Source organism: Brachycentrus maculatus, unplaced genomic scaffold (genome assembly GCF_059751285.1).
Source record: "Brachycentrus maculatus isolate JH-2025_06_01 unplaced genomic scaffold, ASM5975128v1 h1tg000065l, whole genome shotgun sequence".
Classification (NCBI taxonomy): Eukaryota; Metazoa; Arthropoda; class Insecta; order Trichoptera; family Brachycentridae; genus Brachycentrus; species Brachycentrus maculatus.
In genome coordinates, this window is record NW_028280819.1 from 2442909 (window position 1) to 2461662 (window position 18754).

At 32.6% G+C, this 18754-nt stretch overlaps 1 protein-coding gene across 1 annotated transcript in view; it reads left to right on the forward strand.

Moving 5' to 3' along the window:
• Nucleotides 1-18754, forward strand: part of LOC148311446 (uncharacterized) — a 143626-nt gene continuing 124872 nt past the window's right edge. Inside the window, exon 1 of the mRNA XM_088256748.1 lies at nt 1-185. The gene's annotated coding sequence lies outside the window, so the exon portion shown is untranslated. The remainder of the gene's footprint in view (nt 186-18754) is intronic.

The following is an 18754-nucleotide window of genomic DNA, read 5'->3' on the forward strand; positions in this document are numbered from 1 at the left end:
TCAACAGCAGCTGTTCGCGAGATGTTTAGGAAATTGCTTTCTCGCCCGGATTGACATGAGGACAATAAAATGTTAGTTGTTTTGTTCAATCAGAAGTGCTTGAACGTATAAAAACATGTGCGAGTTCTTGTGCTTGTTGTGAATCAGTGAGACGTGATATTGACTAAAATTGTGTTAATTTCTATGTAAGTACCACTGCCTTTCAATATTTTTAGGGCGCAAGGTTTGTTCGGAACTAATGCAACACGTTACCGGGGTACAACGGCAATTATTGTTTGCAAATTAAGAATATTAGCAAGTACACACGCGTATTCTTTTGTTTTAATTATTTAAAATTATGTTTTAAACTTTTGTTTGCATTCGAACGTCAGATACCCACCTTTCACCGTTATATTAGGCGTGCAGAGAAATAAATTAGGTGTAGTTTATTAAATTACGATGTGATAAACGTGGCTGAGAGTGTTTTTAAACAAATTATTTGTGTTTACAAATACCGTATTGAGTGCGCGACATTTCTTAATCGAATCAAAGTTTTATTTTGACATTTCATCTCCTGTCTTCTGGCCATTTTTAAGAATTATTGTCATCCTGTCAGGTAGTATGTGGATTAGTTTAATCTCTCGATTCGTTTGTTTTTAATTAGTTCTTAAGTAGTCATTTTCAAATCTCTGATAATCTGATATGTTGTTGAATACCTCCATATGGGTAAAGTGACATTGCTTGACTAATTGACTAACTGATAATATCTAGGGTCCAATGCTATAAGTAACTAGATTTTTACAATAAATAGCACTCTAAATGAATTAACATAATATATATGTCGGTTGACATATCGCTCACTGCTTTCAACAACGTCATATATCAAAAATCGTCAATTTTCAGTTGTGCATGTTTTCGGAATTCCTAGAAAATGTACTATATCCCAGCAAAAGCGGCATATTTTTAACTCAATATATACCCGCTACAGGGCAGAAAGTGTTGTTTTTGCATTTTGAAGAAAAGGTATTGTTCAATTATTTTTTAAATGTACTAAATATTTTTCAAATGGAGAAAAAACATTCAGGTTTTACCTAAAAAGATCTGTTGCTCAGTAAAAAGTTCAATAAGTGGCTTGATATTTATTTTTAATGCATTTTATTATATTCTTAAACTTTAAAAACGATCTCCAGAAAAATCAAGTTTTTTTGATATGTGACGTTGTTGAAAGGAGTAAGCGATATGCTGAAATATGGTAGTAGTATTATAACTGAACATATATTGATATCAACCTATTTATTGATTGGAATTGTTTTTTGCTGTTGTGAAATTACATATTGAAAAGTGACAAATCAAAGTGCTTCGGAATATTTGAAATAATAATTGTCAACAATAATACGATAACATATTACTCAAATTTGTTTTTAAGCTAATTAGCTTGAAATTGTAATATAAGAGGAGCATATAATTAGAAAGAGTAGAGAACTGTTTATGTACTAATATATGTATTTGTACAGAATTAATACAGTAAGTCGAATTCTCATATTTACGTTAAGGTATTAAGTTTATCTCCCAAATAAGCCCATTGATCATTCATTTATAGAAAACTTTGTTTGCTAGAACGATATTTATATATATGAACAATTCTCTTCATTCAGTTATTAAATATCCTAACAATTTTTATCAATTACTAATTGGAGGTCCCGGGTTCGATTTCCAGAAGGAGGTCTAATAAATATAAGTGATTTTCTCACTTTAATATTTATTCAATATTACCCTGTACTGGTACCTGCAGTGGAGGGCTGATTACCTTTCCTTCGTGTGCTAACGATCAAGATAACACTGAGTTTATATGATGTAGTGCCCTATTCACCATTGGGGTGCGGATAAGGGTTCGAAAAATTAGAAGAACGACAAATGAAACGCCTTTTTCACAGCATTTTTAGTGTGTCCAAATCCTTGTTCACTAATCCAGGTTTCCTCACTTTGGAGTTTTTTTTATATTGACATCTCGACATAGATGAAGATGAAGATTGAAGTCTGGGTATTTATAGGGCTTACGACCCGCCAAAGGCAGGTACTGTAACATTCATTTAGAGAGATTGTCGGCCTAGGTTACCAAAGAACAATATTTATAATATAATATATTTCCGCATTATTTTTATTATATTGTTTTATGTATATCGTTATTAAGTATTTGATTAATTTTTTAACAATAAGCTGTGTAATTTAACGTTTAAATCAGTGTTTCCCAACCTTATTTGTACCATGCCCCACTTTAATGAATCAAAAATCTCACATAATATTTGAAAAAACCGTAAATATCATACAAAAACCGCAAATCGACGTGGGTTACTGCAGCAATAAGATAAAAGAATTTCATAACTGGTTGAGTACGGATTTTTAATCGCAATTTGATCAAATATAATATGTCGTTGCATCTCAAAACAATACTGCCCCCCGCTTACGATGAAATGTTTCGTGTGGTCGTACGGAATACAAAAGAATTTTCATCCAAATTATTGATAACATATCTTCCGAAATTAATGACACATATTCTGAACTATTCAAACCTAATTTTTTTCAACTGGTCAACAACAAGCTTTACGACAGATATAAACTGAATTTTCTAAATGACGAATTAGAATCTATTCACGCCCCCCCCCTATCAATTTTTTATTTACGTCATTACGTTTATAAACGTCAGTAACAAGGAGTATTTCAATAATATTATGCTTAGGGGTAATGATCAATGGGTAATGAATTACTTGCACTTAATAAATAATTACTCGATCATTATTCTCGTTAATATTTTATTGTCTATTTGATTTTAAATTTGGCTAATTCATTACAATTTTAAAGATTGTTACAACATTATTGCAGGGTCATTTGAAAATTTGCCCAAAGGCAGTATTCGGTGGTCCTCAAATAAATGGACTCGTCTGACCTATGGATAATATCTATATACAATACTCATATAAAAATATAAATTGCAATATTTTGAGTGTGTCCAAATACTGGTTCACAAATCTGAATTATAGGAGTTATTTTTCATATTATTTTTTGACATCTCAGATGAAGAATAATATGGAAGCCCCGCATATTCCCAGACTTCCATATTATTCTTCATATATGTTAAGATGTCAAAAAATTATATGAAAAATATAATTATTCGTTTGTTTAAATATTTAATCTTTTAAAAAAAAATGTTATTCGCCGATTGCTTTGAAATTTTGACGGAAAATTTCATTTACGAATACGCTCCTGAATTTATCTTTTTTTAAAAAAAAATCTGTATCTGTATAAACAAAAATAATGTATGGTATCCTTGCTTATGTATTTTGCTAGTTTAGTAGTACTGTGTATGAAGCAGGATCTGGTTATATCTATAATTTAAGCCTGCAAAGTGTAAGCAAAGCACAAAAAAAGGAGCGACCGGGTTTCGTCGTTACCGACATCAGACTGGACCAGTCTGATGATGTCGGTAACGACGAAACCCAATCGCTGGTCAAATAAAAATAAAGTGGAAAAGCTAAAAATATAGGTTTTAATCTAATAATATATTAAAAATGCAATTCCATCACGAAGTGTCAGTTGATAATATAAATCTATTAACAAAAAAAGGAGTTTGTGTGCATCGTAATATAACTCTCCATAAAGGCCAATGTTGGCAAATTTACCAAACAAAGATGATTTATCAAAGTGTTTCAAATAAACGCCAGAAGTTTCATTTGATTTAACCCACCATTTTCATAATTATAACACTTTTAAAAAACCCTTAAATAAACATGAAATTTGACAAAAATGGGCCGGGCACTGGGGAAGTTTTGAGTTTTCGGCCGGGGCGCAAAGAGTTAATGTTCCTTTGTAAAGGTGAAGTAAAAGTTACATCTACGTTTAAAATTTTACATTAAATTTTTGTTTTATTTGATAAAAATACCTCACAGATTCGCTGTACTGTAATTCGAACGCTCCACTAGTCCGAACAGAGGATAAATTTTCGGCGTTCGGATTATAGAGTTCCTGCTGTAAATAAAAATAAAAATTACTCTCATAAATTTGTTCGTATTGTGAATTACTAGAGAGTGTCACACGTATTTACATAACAATAAAATAAATCATAGCACACTCACTGCCGTCAATTTTTTTATTGTTGTTCAAGTAACCTGGTTTCTTTCTGTCGAAATTAATATACTTCGCCCCAAATTAAAAGACAAGCTGTCAGTAAATTGGGCTAAAAGTTTTGTCGTTTCAATTAGAAAACTTATTTTAGACGATTTAAAGCAAAATCAGATATTTCGCGAGAGAGCAGATACCTATTTGCGCTTTATTTCATTCAACCTAGAAAAACAATCTTCATTATTCTATTTTTCATTAAACATAGATAAAACATGTATGGATGAGCAGGGATCTAAAGACGTGTGTGGGGCAAGACACTGTAATATTTATTTAATACTACCCTGGACTGGTTCCTGAAGCGCAAGAGTGACCTTGCCTTCATGTAAGTAATGATCAAGATAACACTGCGTCAATTTGATGCAGTGCCCTATGCACCACTAGGTGCGGGTAAGGGTTAAAAGTAAGTATATACGACATTTCAAACTACTTTGCCAGTTTATAGGACGTTAAAAACTTATAGTATGCATCATTGAGTCAAAATTGCATATTTTAGATTTGACGCTTTTTGCCACCACGATATAAACTTATTGGAAATGCACATACCTGACACACGACCGAAACGGTATAAACTGATAGGAGACGACACGTCACACACGCGTCCAAATAAATATGAGGAAATCCCTTAGTAATAAAAAAAAAACATTTTTCGGTTCCTCGGTGAATCACTGAACAAAAAATGTTTGGATAGAACAGCGTTACGCGGGGCATTACTGTATGCCTGTTTATTATTATTCGGAGTGTCTCGTTTTGCGTGAAAGTTATTTGCGGACCGGATTGCGTTTTGAATCCGTACCGGAATTATCTGCCGATTGAAAAAGCGACGCGACTATTTATCACATCCGACGTGATGCAACTATCGCGACGCCCTCAAACACGCCGAGAAATTAAATTGTTTGGATTGCGAACTTCTCACCTTTGGCCGCTCGAGTGACGAACGACGACGCTCTCGCAAACTTACTTTGTTTACAACATTTTGAGTCTGTCCAAATGTTTGTTCTCCAAATCTGGGTTTGTCCACTTAGGATTTATTTATATTGACATTTCAACATAGACGACGAAGGACGACTACCGGTTTCGGAATAATCATGCCATCATCTGAAAATCGTGCCCTGATGATGGATTTGTAATTCCGAAGCCGGTAGTCGCGAAGTACAGTTTTATGTAGTTATTATACAAAGTGAACGATGAATGATAAGGATTGTGTTTTAAAAAATATATATTTATCAGTAGCCTAAGAAAATTCTTCTTTTTAATCTAATTTTACTTAGTTAATACCACTATTTCTTAAAATCTACCGCGACTTCGGCTGTCCAAATTCAAAACACAGTAAGGGACATTTTTTTGTAGTACGTTTTTTTTTTGCATTTTGGACTTAGTAGATTTTACTTAGTCTAAAAATGCAAAAAAAAATGTCCCTTACTGTGTTTTAAGTTTGGACAGCCGACGTGTTTCGGTGCATTCCGCATCATTTTTAAACACCGTACTAAGTAAAACTTAAATTAAAAATGGATGGATTTTACCACAAAGTGATTGCTAAATCAATTGATGAATCTTGCCTATTATGTACAAGGATTTATAGCATATTTAGTTGATATATCTTAAAATGATGGGGAATGTGTATAGTAAATAATTAACGAATCAGGTTGATCCCTAGAAATAATACAGAAAATACAATGGATTCAATATCTTATATCAATCAATAAGATTAGTTTTATATTACCATACCACAAAGTTTACAATGCTTTTAATATGGAAAATACTAATTGTAATAATTTTAAACCAGAAGCATAGGCGGAAAAACAAGAGGAAGAAAAATAAATTTAAATTCATGGTTTATTGTGTCCGTAATATCCTATGTCCGCCTCCTTAGTGTAATGGTCAGCACGCTCGGCTACCGTTCTGGAGGTCCCGGGTTCGATTCCCAAGGGGGGTAAAATAAATATAAGTGATTTTTTCACTGTCATATTTATTCAATATTACCCTGGACTGGTACCTGAAGCGGAGGGCTGATCACCTTTCCTTCGTGTGTAAACGATCAAGATAACACTGCGTTTATATGACGCAGTGCCCTATGCACCATTGGGGTGCGGATAAGGGTTTTATTATTATTTTTATTATTTAACATCCTATTGAATAATAATTGTGAAGGTCCCCATCAAAACGTTATATTTCAATTATTAAATGAATTTGAGTAATCAGGAATTCTAGCTTGTTAAATTTTTACGTTTTGGTGCGATTTAATGATTTCATATTGGTTTAACACAGGATTGGTCACGTTTTGTCGCAACTTTAATTAATATTCCTATAGAATACAGTAAACAGAACAGATTTGCATTTAATGGATTTTTTCGTGCAATATTGAAATTGTAACTTTTTGGTGAGACCTCCACAATTATCGTGTATGCACCTCGACTCGTGATGTCGTGATTTTTGTACAACCGTAAAGATTTCACAATGGATCATTTTCAGACGGGAGGAATATCTAATTTAACATACTCAACCTATAAAGGATTATATTAGACTCGCTTTGTGTTTATAACAGCCGATGTAATCAATATTTCCATTCGTCATTTTCGTTTGGAAAATTCGCCTTCGCAAAAACGTCGATTTTTGTAAGTTGGTGATGAATGGCGTCACAGAAACGATGGACTTATTTTAATATTGGTGACATTGCTAAATTATTGGCGGCTCTATTTGTTGATGTCTATGGTCCACCCTTCCACCCCCCGTTCATATTATATCACAAACGGTAGTGTAGTGGTAAACAAACAATCTACACTACTAATATTATAGCTATTAAAAGCAGATACATTTTGGGATACGCCGCAAAACACACCCGATGACGTATAGCGGTGTCCGTTTTTCATTTTATTCAAATATCTAAAGTTTAAACCTTCATATCTCCCTTATTTATCTACAGATTTCAATAAGAATCGTACCGATAGTCTTGTGATTTCTCATATTAATTTATTAGCCAATAAGCCAACATCATGAGAAAAATCCATTGTACTTTGATAATAACTGTGGTGCATATCGCTCACTCCTTTCAAGAACGTCATAAATCAAAAAACTTGATTTTTCAGGAGAACGTTTTTAAAGTAAAAAAATACAATACAATGTATTAAAAATTAATAACAAGCCACTTATTAAACTTTTTACCGTGCAGCAGATCTTTTTGGGTAAAACCTGAATGTTTTTTCTCCATTTGAAAAATATTAAGTATATTAAAAAAATAATTAAAATACACCGTTTCTTCAAAATGCAAAAACCACACTTTCTGCCCTGTAGCGGGTAAATATTAAGTTAAAAATTTTACTTTTTAACTGGGATATAGCACGTTTTCTGGACATTCCGAAAACATGCACAACTGAAAATTGACGATTTTTTATTTATGACGTTCTTGAAAGGAGTGAGCGATATGCACCACAGTTATTATCAAAGTACAATGGATTTTTCTCATGATGTTGGCTTATTGGCTAATAAATTAATATGAGAAATCACAAGACTATCGGTACGATTCTTATTGAAATCTGTAGATAAATAAGGGAGATATGAAGGTTTAAACTTTAGATATTTGAATAAAATGAAAAACGGACACCGCTATACGTCATCGGGTGTGTTTTGCGGCGTATCCCAAAATGTATCTGCTTTTAATAGCTATAATATTAGTAGTGTAGATTGTTTGTTTACCACTACACTACCGTTTGTGATATAATATGAACGGGGGGTGGAAGGGTGGACCATAGACATCAACAAATAGAGCCGCCAATAATTTAGCAATGTCACCAATATTAAAATAAGTCCATCGTTTCTGTGACGCCATTCATCACCAACTTACAAAAATCGACGTTTTTGCGAAGGCGAATTTTCCAAACGAAAATGACGAATGGAAATATTGATTACATCGGCTGTTATAAACACAAAGCGAGTCTAATATAATCCTTTATAGGTTGAGTATGTTAAATTAGATATTCCTCCCGTCTGAAAATGATCCATTGTGAAATCTTTACGGTTGTACAAAAATCACGACATCACGAGTCGAGGTGCATACACGATAATTGTGGAGGTCTCACCAAAAAGTTACAATTTCAATATTGCACGAAAAAATCCATTAAATGCAAATCTGTTCTGTTTACTGTATTCTATAGGAATATTAATTAAAGTTGCGACAAAACGTGACCAATCCTGTGTTAAACCAATATGAAATCATTAAATCGCACCAAAACGTAAAAATTTAACAAGCTAGAATTCCTGATTACTCAAATTCATTTAATAATTGAAATATAACGTTTTGATGGGGACCTTCACAATTATTATTCAATAGGATGTTAAATAATAAAAATAATAATAAAACCCTTATCCGCACCCCAATGGTGCATAGGGCACTGCGTCATATAAACGCAGTGTTATCTTGATCGTTTACACACGAAGGAAAGGTGATCAGCCCTCCGCTTCAGGTACCAGTCCAGGGTAATATTGAATAAATATGACAGTGAAAAAATCACTTATATTTATTTTACCCCCCTTGGGAATCGAACCCGGGACCTCCAGAACGGTAGCCGAGCGTGCTGACCATTACACTAAGGAGGCGGACATAGGATGTTACGGACACAATAAACCATGAATTTAAATTTATTTTTCTTCCTCTTGTTTTTCCGCCTATGCTTCTGGTTTAAAATTATTACAATTAGTATTTTCCATATTAAAAGCATTGTAAACTTTGTGGTATGGTAATATAAAACTAATCTTATTGATTGATATAAGATATTGAATCCATTGTATTTTCTGTATTATTTCTAGGGATCAACCTGATTCGTTAATTATTTACTATACACATTCCCCATCATTTTAAGATATATCAACTAAATATGCTATAAATCCTTGTACATAATAGGCAAGATTCATCAATTGATTTAGCAATCACTTTGTGGTAAAATCCATCCATTTTTAATTTAAGTTTTACTTAGTACGGTGTTTAAAAATGATGCGGAATGCACCGAAACACGTCGGCTGTCCAAACTTAAAACACAGTAAGGGACATTTTTTTTTGCATTTTTAGACTAAGTAAAATCTACTAAGTCCAAAATGCAAAAAAAAAACGTACTACAAAAAAATGTCCCTTACTGTGTTTTGAATTTGGACAGCCGAAGTCGCGGTAGATTTTAAGAAATAGTGGTATTAACTAAGTAAAATTAGATTAAAAAGAAGAATTTTCTTAGGCTACTGATAAATATATATTTTTTAAAACACAATCCTTATCATTCATCGTTCACTTTGTATAATAACTACATAAAACTGTACTTCTGCGCAAGCTTATTTCTGCGCAATTTTCTACGGAAAAAAACGGACGAAGAAAGCGAGAAGCGGCCAAGACGAGGCGGCATTTTTCACAAATGAAAGTGTCGCCTTCAAACATGGAAATTGGACTTGTGGATTCCGTTTTCGCTGCCGGATCCGCGGCCGCGGCGAATGCTAATGACCAAAACTATTGTAACAGACTACTAAATGAATAGAGAATAGATATTTGCATAATCGAAAGTGAGGTCAAAAAGCGAAATATCGAAATTCAGCTTCATGCGTTCATTTTCGTAAAACTCGAAAAGCAGACGATGGATCTACTTGAAATCTTCACAAACGCGCCCTAATGTTGAATCAACTTAATAAATATGGCTTTTAGAAATGAGTAAGATATCGCTCACTCCTTTCAAGAACGTCATAAATCAAAAAACTTGATTTTTCAGGAGAACGTTTTTAAAGTAAAAAAATACAATACAATGTATTAAAAATTAATAACAAGCCACTTATTAAACTTTTTACCGTGCAGCAGATCTTTTTGGGTAAAACCTGAATGTTTTTTCTCCATTTGAAAAATATTAAGTATATTAAAAAAATAATTAAAATACACCGTTTCTTCAAAATGCAAAAACCACACTTTCTGCCCTGTAGCGGGTAAATATTAAGTTAAAAATTTTACTTTTTAACTGGGATATAGCACGTTTTCTGGACATTCCGAAAACATGCACAACTGAAAATTGACGATTTTTTATTTATGACGTTCTTGAAAGGAGTGAGCGATATCTTACTCATTTCTAAAAGCCATATTTATTAAGTTGATTCAACATTAGGGCGCGTTTGTGAAGATTTCAAGTAGATCCATCGTCTGCTTTTCGAGTTTTACGAAAATGAACGCATGAAGCTGAATTTCGATATTTCGCTTTTTGACCTCACTTTCGATTATGCAAATATCTATTCTCTATTCATTTAGTAGTCTGTTACAATAGTTTTGGTCATTAGCATTCGCCGCGGCCGCGGATCCGGCAGCGAAAACGGAATCCACAAGTCCAATTTCCATGTTTGAAGGCGACACTTTCATTTGTGAAAAATGCCGCCTCGTCTTGGCCGCTTCTCGCTTTCTTCGTCCGTTTTTTTCCGTAGAAAATTGCGCAGAAATAAGCTATTAACACTTTCCGGTCCTCCAAAATAAAAATAAAAAGTAGGTAGACAGTTATATTCCAATAGGAAAAAAAATATTTTGACCTCTGCTCCACATACTGTTGTTATAGATACGAGTGACAAAAATTTAAGCTTGGCATTTAAGTAAATAATACTGATGATGAAAAAAATGTCGAATAACATCCGACATGGGACCTAAGAGGAAAAAATCGATGTCGAATGAGATTCGACATTGGACCATTAAGGGTTAAGGTTCGTTTCACGTGTTTGTTCGTTTTTTATTTGTTTGTTTGTAGCAATACGTCAAAACTCTGCAGTGAAGTAATTATGTTAGACATTTACGACATTTTGAGTGTGTCCAAATACTTGTTCACAAATCTGGATTGTCTCCAATTATAGGAGTTAAAGTGTAATTAAGCTTAATATAGAGAGAAATTCTCCAGTTCTTTGGACACGTTGCGCGTGGCAACGAGGATAGCCTGGAAAGACTAGTTGTGATCGGTAGCCTGGAGGGAAAGAGAGGGAGAGGAAGATCCCCACACGATGGACCGATCAAATTAAGGCAGCAGCAGGCACCTCAGTGATTGGAGCGCTACGTGCAGCGCAGTCAAGGGATAACTGGAGAAGAGTCATTGCTTCTGCAAGGGTCACAACCCTCAGCAATGAGGATTAAGACGGAGAAGAAGAAGAATAGAGAGAAATATTTCAAAATTGGTTCATATAATTTTTTCTAAATTAGTTCATTTTCAAAACTTCCAAGAATTTGGGTAGTGTGGTTGTCAATAATGGGTAGAATTGGTGAATGTTACACGTGTGTATAGTGATCACTCAAACCAGCTTCCATATTCTTCTTCATCTTTGATGAGATGTCAAAAAAAAATCATACGAAAATAACTCCTGTAATTGGAGACAATCCAGATTTTGTGAACAAGTATTTGGACACACTCAAAATGTTGTAAAATTTTTTTTCTGTTGTTGCTATTTTTGGGTTGAGTTAAAAAAACTAATATAGCTTGGTTTGGAATTAGGCTCAACATGCATCAATACCGGAGCATAAAGAACGAGGCAGAAATGCACACGACATGACAACTGTGATAACATCCTTTGTGCAGTAATAATAAATAAATAATAATCGTCATCCATTAATTAATATCAATTAATTTGACGTCACACAAATGCAGTTTTCGATTATTAAGTGTCTCTTCAATGTATTCTTCAAACCCTTATCCCCACCCGATGGTGCATAGGGCACTGCACCATATAAACGCAGTGTTATCTTGATCATTAAATTATGAAGGAAAGGTAATCAGCTCTCCGCTTCAGGTAGCAGTCCAGGTTAACATTGAATAAATTTTAGAGTGAAAAAATCACTTATATATGTATATATTTATTTGACCCCCCTCCCCTGGGAAACGAACCCACGACCTCCAGTACGGTAGCCGAGCGTGCTGACCATTACACTACGGAGACGGACATTTTCTTCGTATACTTCCATAACTAATAATTCAATTAAAAGTTTGATTTTTGATTCTACTGAATTGATTTATTTTTTGCGATAGCTGTTTCGCCTTACGAGGTCATATTTAAAATCTAACAAAAAACAATTAAATGTATACTTATACTGTATGTATGAACTTTGTTTAAAATGCAGTCAATTACATTGGATTCTACTGTTAATTGGTGAGTGCATTTTTCTACGATGTTCGTTTGTGACATGTGTACAAGGCAATTCGCAAGGTTGAGTCGAAGGTAAAATGCAGCACAGCAAGAAGACGTATATCCTGCCCTAACAACACGGAAAGCGGTTCCACTGTAGCGCTTTGTCATTGTTTTGAGCGGTCGCAGACAAAGTGAAAATTGCCGTGATGATTGCCAACCTTCAGCGTTAAACGGTGCAGCAGAGAAGGAAAATATATTATACGATAGTGTTGAATAACATTTTGAGTGTGTAAATAAATTGTCTGGTCAAATTAAAAGCTTAAATAATAAAAATGAAAATGGTATTTTCTGTCGTTTCTCATGTGTGTGATTATAATTCAGGATTCGGACCTTACGTACTAATATAAGAGTTTCTGCTTAGTAAAAAGCTTCTTTACATCTCACCAATAGATGTCTCTAGTGAATTACTAGTGATTCAAGAACAAGGTTTCTAAATTGGTTCATATATACAGAACTTCCGAGAATTTGAGTAGTGTGGTTGTCAATAATGGGTAGAATTGGTGAATCTTACACGTGTGTAAAGTGATCACTTAAACCAGCCTATGACGGTCGTCAGTCCCGTAAATGCCCAGACTTCCATATTCTTCTTCATCTTTGATGAGATGTCAACAAATAAAAGTGTTGTATAATATGTATGTACACATTGAATTTGAATATTTGTAACGTACATCTTGTTTATCTTAATATATTGAGTTTAAAAAACAATATGCCTGAAATAACAAACTGATATTGAAAAAAATATTGAATATTTAAAACACCTCCATTTTCGTAAAATACTACCTAAACCCTTAATAACTGAAATTTCGTCTGGCGGACTACGCAATAAAAAACGTGAAACTTAATAAAAATTATTTATTGAAATAGGAACCGGATATATAGCACTTAAGTTTGGATTATTGTAATTTTCCTTATTGTTCAGAATACATATTGAAAAAATATTTTTTTATATATTTTTTTACATTCTTACCTTTCACTAACTTTTAATTTTTAAAAGCATTTTATTCCGAAGAAAAACTTATTTTATTCAATACAAAAACGGTGTTTTAAGCAAAAAAATTAATAACGTTAAATGTTTCCTGTTAGACTGAGAAAAACATGGCACGATCAGGTATGCCAAATACTTGAAAGCGGTCAGGTTAGAAGTCGTAATAATCGGCGGGTATGTATGAGGAGATGCATGAACGTGGAAGAGGCGAAGAATGTTTGCAAAGACAGAGTGGTGTGGCGTTCTATTCTCTCTGCCTACCCCTGCGGGGAAGCAGCGTGATGGTTAGTTAGTTAGTTAGTTTCCTGTTAAAATTAATTTGCGGGCTATCGAAATATACCGCCTTAATACTGATGCAGTCGAGACATTTTATTGTTTGGTTGATCATATACCGTTACAATAATCGACTCTAGATACTACAAATCGATCCCTCCTTTCAACAACGTTATATATCAAAAATCGTCAATTTTCAGTTGAGGATATTTTCGGAATGCCCAGAAAATGTACGGGGCAGAAAGTGTTGTTTTTGCATTTTGAAGAAAAGGTATTGTTTAATTATTTTTTTAACATACTTAATATTTTTCAAATGGAGAAAAACCATCCAGGTTTACCTAAAAGATCTGTTGCACAGTAAAAAGTTCATTTCATTAAGTGGCTTGATATTAATTTTTAATAAATTTTATTGTATTTTTAAACTTTAAAAACGATCTCCTGAAAAATCAAGTTTTTTGATACATAGTATGACGTTGTTGAAAGGAGTGAGCGAAATGTATAATGTTTATCTATGGACGGGCAGCATCAACTGGCGAATTCTTGCGAAATGTTGCCATAGCAACTATACGAAATGTATCTAGAATATGATTATTCTCTGAGATGTTTTCTCTTTTCTACTTGTTTATTTTGATGGTGGCCTTACTCAACGATTGTTGCTGATTCGTATTCTTGCACGTTCGCAGCTTGCATAACACAACACAGAACAAACACAAATCCACTTTTATAATACGGTAAAACCTCGATATAGAGGACCTCTTTTCAACGAACTTCGAATATAACGGACAAAATATCCGATCAATACCCTAATTTTAGAAATTAATAATATAAAAGACACAAAAACTAAACAAGATAACTCCCTCTCACTGCATAAAAATGATTTTCCAAGTAATATATTTTTGAAATGTATAACATATCATGAAAAAAATAAGAAAAAAGTCCCTCTCCAAGCACAAGAGCTGTATTTTGTTTGGAGAGGCTCAGCGCAACTAAAATTATAAGATTGTGTTAAGTAGGAACGTATAGAAATTGTACAAAAAAGACTAACTATTATATATTGAATAAATATTTTTCATTCTCTCTTTCTTAAATGTTAACAAAATAAATACGTCCTTTTCATATTTACATTTTACATTCAATTGTCGCCGCGTGTAAACAATTTTTATAATTATGTCTCAAAACTTCAAATGTGCAATCAAAACTTTTCCAAAGCAGAATAACTGAAAGCAAGCGCCTCGATATCTGATAGCAACGTCACTTCACGACTAGTGTCCGAAGACAATAAATAGAATTTTGTTTGTGTTTTATATTGTTTATTTATATCTAAATACAGTGTTCATATTTTTTTTTTAAAATTGATTTATTTTAAACTCATTTTTTATATAACGGATTTTCGGTTTTAACAGACACCACCTCCACTTATTGGTCCGTTATATCGAGATTTTACTGTACCTACTAACACCAGGGATGGTGTACCCATTTCATACGTTCTGTCAATTTGGTGACAGAAAGAAAGCGCACACGAGCATTGCGCACATAAATAAAACTGATTGTAAATTTTCGCTTGGAAAATGCGCAAATTAAAATGGCTATGTGATTAAATAATATAAATATTTTATTTCACTGCCCAAATTATCGCCAATGACTCAAGTCTAATTTTAGAGTAATTTTGATTTTGATTATGTCGGGGATTTTTAAGTAACGGCATTCTTGCGTGTCAATTTTTAAAAGTTTCCAGAGGTCGCACACTTTTTATTGTGAGATTTCTTAAAAGATTTTTGATTTTTTTTTATTTTGCAGTCACATAATCATAAATTGTAATTTGTATTTTTATGTATAGGTATATTGATCAATCTCGTGACACGTATTAGTTGAAACATATTAATATAAAACAGACACACACAAAATAAAATTAAAAAAAAAAACACCATTGTATCACTCATAAGCATAAACAATAAACAATGAGTGTAAGTCGCTCTCCAAGCACAAGAGTTTAGTCTCTTTATTGGAGAGATTAGCGTAACTAATTTCAAGATTGTCAGAAGGAGCAATGTCAAGCAAATTAATTGTATTATAAAAAATACTTATAAGAAAGAATGGAACTATATTAAATAAATAAAAATGAAATAAAATGTTGAGATATGAAAAATGCCTCCTGGACATAATCCAAAATTGTGAGAGTAAAAAAAATATAAAAGTAATAAAATGTGAAGTATTTATATATTTAAAGATTTGGCGTTCAATTTGTAGAACTCCATATAAATGTATGTATTAAATCTTAAATCAAACACTGATTTTTTTGGGTCACAAAAAAAACACATGAAAATCAATTTTGTGACAGTTGTTTCGCCTAGTTTACAAACGAATGCTTGAAAATATGAAGTATGGACAGACAAATGTTTGAAAATAAGAACTAAGAAATTGTGAAAAAGTGCACTCTTTTGAAGATGTGTATTTGGACACACTCAAAATGTTGTAATGTTTGATAAGTGCTACGTCTGGGTCGAGTTGGCCCAAGTTTGCGCACCCCTGCTCCAAGCCGAGTCGGTCACCGGTGGTAGTCAGTAGTAGTAAAACTGTTTACGCCACAAATCGAAAGTGATTCCTTATGCCGACTGGTATACTTAGTATCGGCAACCAGTTTACCCGACATGTGTGTGCGGCGAGACGTTTAGAAATTTAGCACTTTGGCAGCGATTGTTGGAAAAACATAAACACAAGTCAGAAGGCAATTTTAAAAATATAATGCAATATATATATATATATATATATATATATATATATATATATATATATATATATATATATATATATATATATATATATATATATATATTTATATATATATATATATATATATATATATATATATATATATATATATATATATATATATATATATATATATATATTGGCGAATAATGTTTTCAAATACAGAGTGGTGTGGGGTTCTATTCTCTCGGCCTACCCCTGCAGTAACCGGCGTGATGGTTAGTTAGTTAGTTATCTTTTCAACACCATTAATCATTACCCAATTCGCTTTATTCAAATGGTTTTTAAAAAATGTACAATTTTTAAGTTAATTAGCAAAATATTTGAATCCAAAACATGGATTCCAAGTGTCTCTAATTTATCACAAAGTATTAGTTCATTTTTTAGTATACTCGCAGAATATTGATATTTATTGTCCAGGAATAGAAGTAGGGTAAATAGAAAATTGATCTCACTTTTATGAACACGGGAACATTGATATTGGTTATTTTTCACTCTAATATTTATTTAATATTACCCTGGACTGGTGCATGAAGCGCAGCACATATTTATATTTTGTATAGTTGTAAGTGTGTGAATAGGACTATGGTAGAGATGCGTAGTATTGTTAGCATGCTGGTGTAGTGATTGTCCTGACGAAGAGACGGGTACGCCTCGAATCAGGTAGATTATAATATCAGCGTGTGGTTTTATGCCATCAATACTAGCATTTTGTTGAAATGCGTCAAATATTAAAAATATATGAAAGGTCATAAGGCCTGTAGAACCCACACTTCCATATTCTTCTTCATCAATGTTAGGATCTCAAATATTAAAAAATTAACACCTCAGCGGATAAAACCAGATTTGTGAACGAGTATTTGGACACACCCAAAATGTTGTGAAAAATATACATTTTATATCTCCTGAAGTTATTAGACAATCAATTAGAAATTTTGTTATAGCGCATCAGAATACGCTTGTGTTTGTATAAACTCTTTATTATTTTCTTTTTAACCACACTGAGCCACAGCAACGCGTGGCCGGGTACTTACGATGTTATTTAATATAATTACCTTGTGTTTTTATTCTGCAGTGATGAGATCATAATTTTACTTGGAGGTAGTAGTTATATATATTCCATTACATATCGTAGTCGTACAGGAGAAAGTGACCAACTAACAAAACGTAAAATGTTCAGGAGGGCCATTTAAATCACTTTTGCTTGGCAAGAAAATAAACATGAATGCAGTCAGTCATTTTTAAAAAGGCAATATATTATACTTCCAAGTTTTAAATCTTTTGGGATTTTTTTCAGGGCAATATTAAGCTAGTAAGATATCATATTGTCAGTGATCACGTACTTGTACAAAATGCACTGGGTCATTTTCTCCTGTATGACTACGATATATCCGCTATTACTCAAATGTGTGTTCTAATGTCGACGCATTTAATGATACCTAAAGCGAATCGTTGACAATATCATTAGTACGTTTCTTGACGTATAAAGCTGTTTAACCTTCAATTATCAATACGTATAATTAATGCTAAGTAAATGGTTTGGTATTTACATAATATCACACACCATAAAGGGTTCAATAGAGATTCCTCCTCATTAAATAATATTAATATATATTGCTGGGTTATTAACCATTTACGTATGTTCGTTATATGTTAATGATGTATATTGGTATTAATTGATGATAAATGTAGGTATTAATTTATCGCTCACTCCTTTCAACAACGTCATATATCAAAAATCGTCAACTTTCAGCTGTGCATGTTTTAGGAATGCCCAGAACATGTACTACATATATCCCAGCAAAAGCGGCATATTTTAAACTTTATATTTACCCGCTACAGGGCAGAAAGTGTTTTTTTCTTTATTTTAAATTCTTTTGCATTACATAGCATAAATTCAAATACAAAAAATATTAATAATATATAAAAATTAATACAAAAAAGATCCCACAAAGGCATGGCCTGTGTGTGGGTATACAAAATAAATAGTCATAGTACAGGGTATAGGTTTCTAATTAGAATTAGTTGATACAAAATACAAAAAACTTCATATAAAATACAAAAAATGCATGACTCTCAGCAAACAATTTTTTTTAAAAATAAAATTAAAAACTTAAAAACATAAAAAATATGAAAAAGTAAAAAAGTAAAAAGCTAGCGATCATGTGCTAAAAGAAAAAGGAGCTTAAATCTGTCTCTTCTATAAATAATCTAAGCAATTTTTTTAAATTTACGCGAACTAAGGGGAATAAATATCTGACAAATAGTCTTTGTGGATGTGGTCTTGTTTTTGCATTTTGAAGGAAAGGTATTGTTTAATTATTTTTTTAAATATACTAAATATTATTGAAATGGAGAAAAAACATTCAGGTTTTACCTAAAAAGATTTGTTGCACAGTT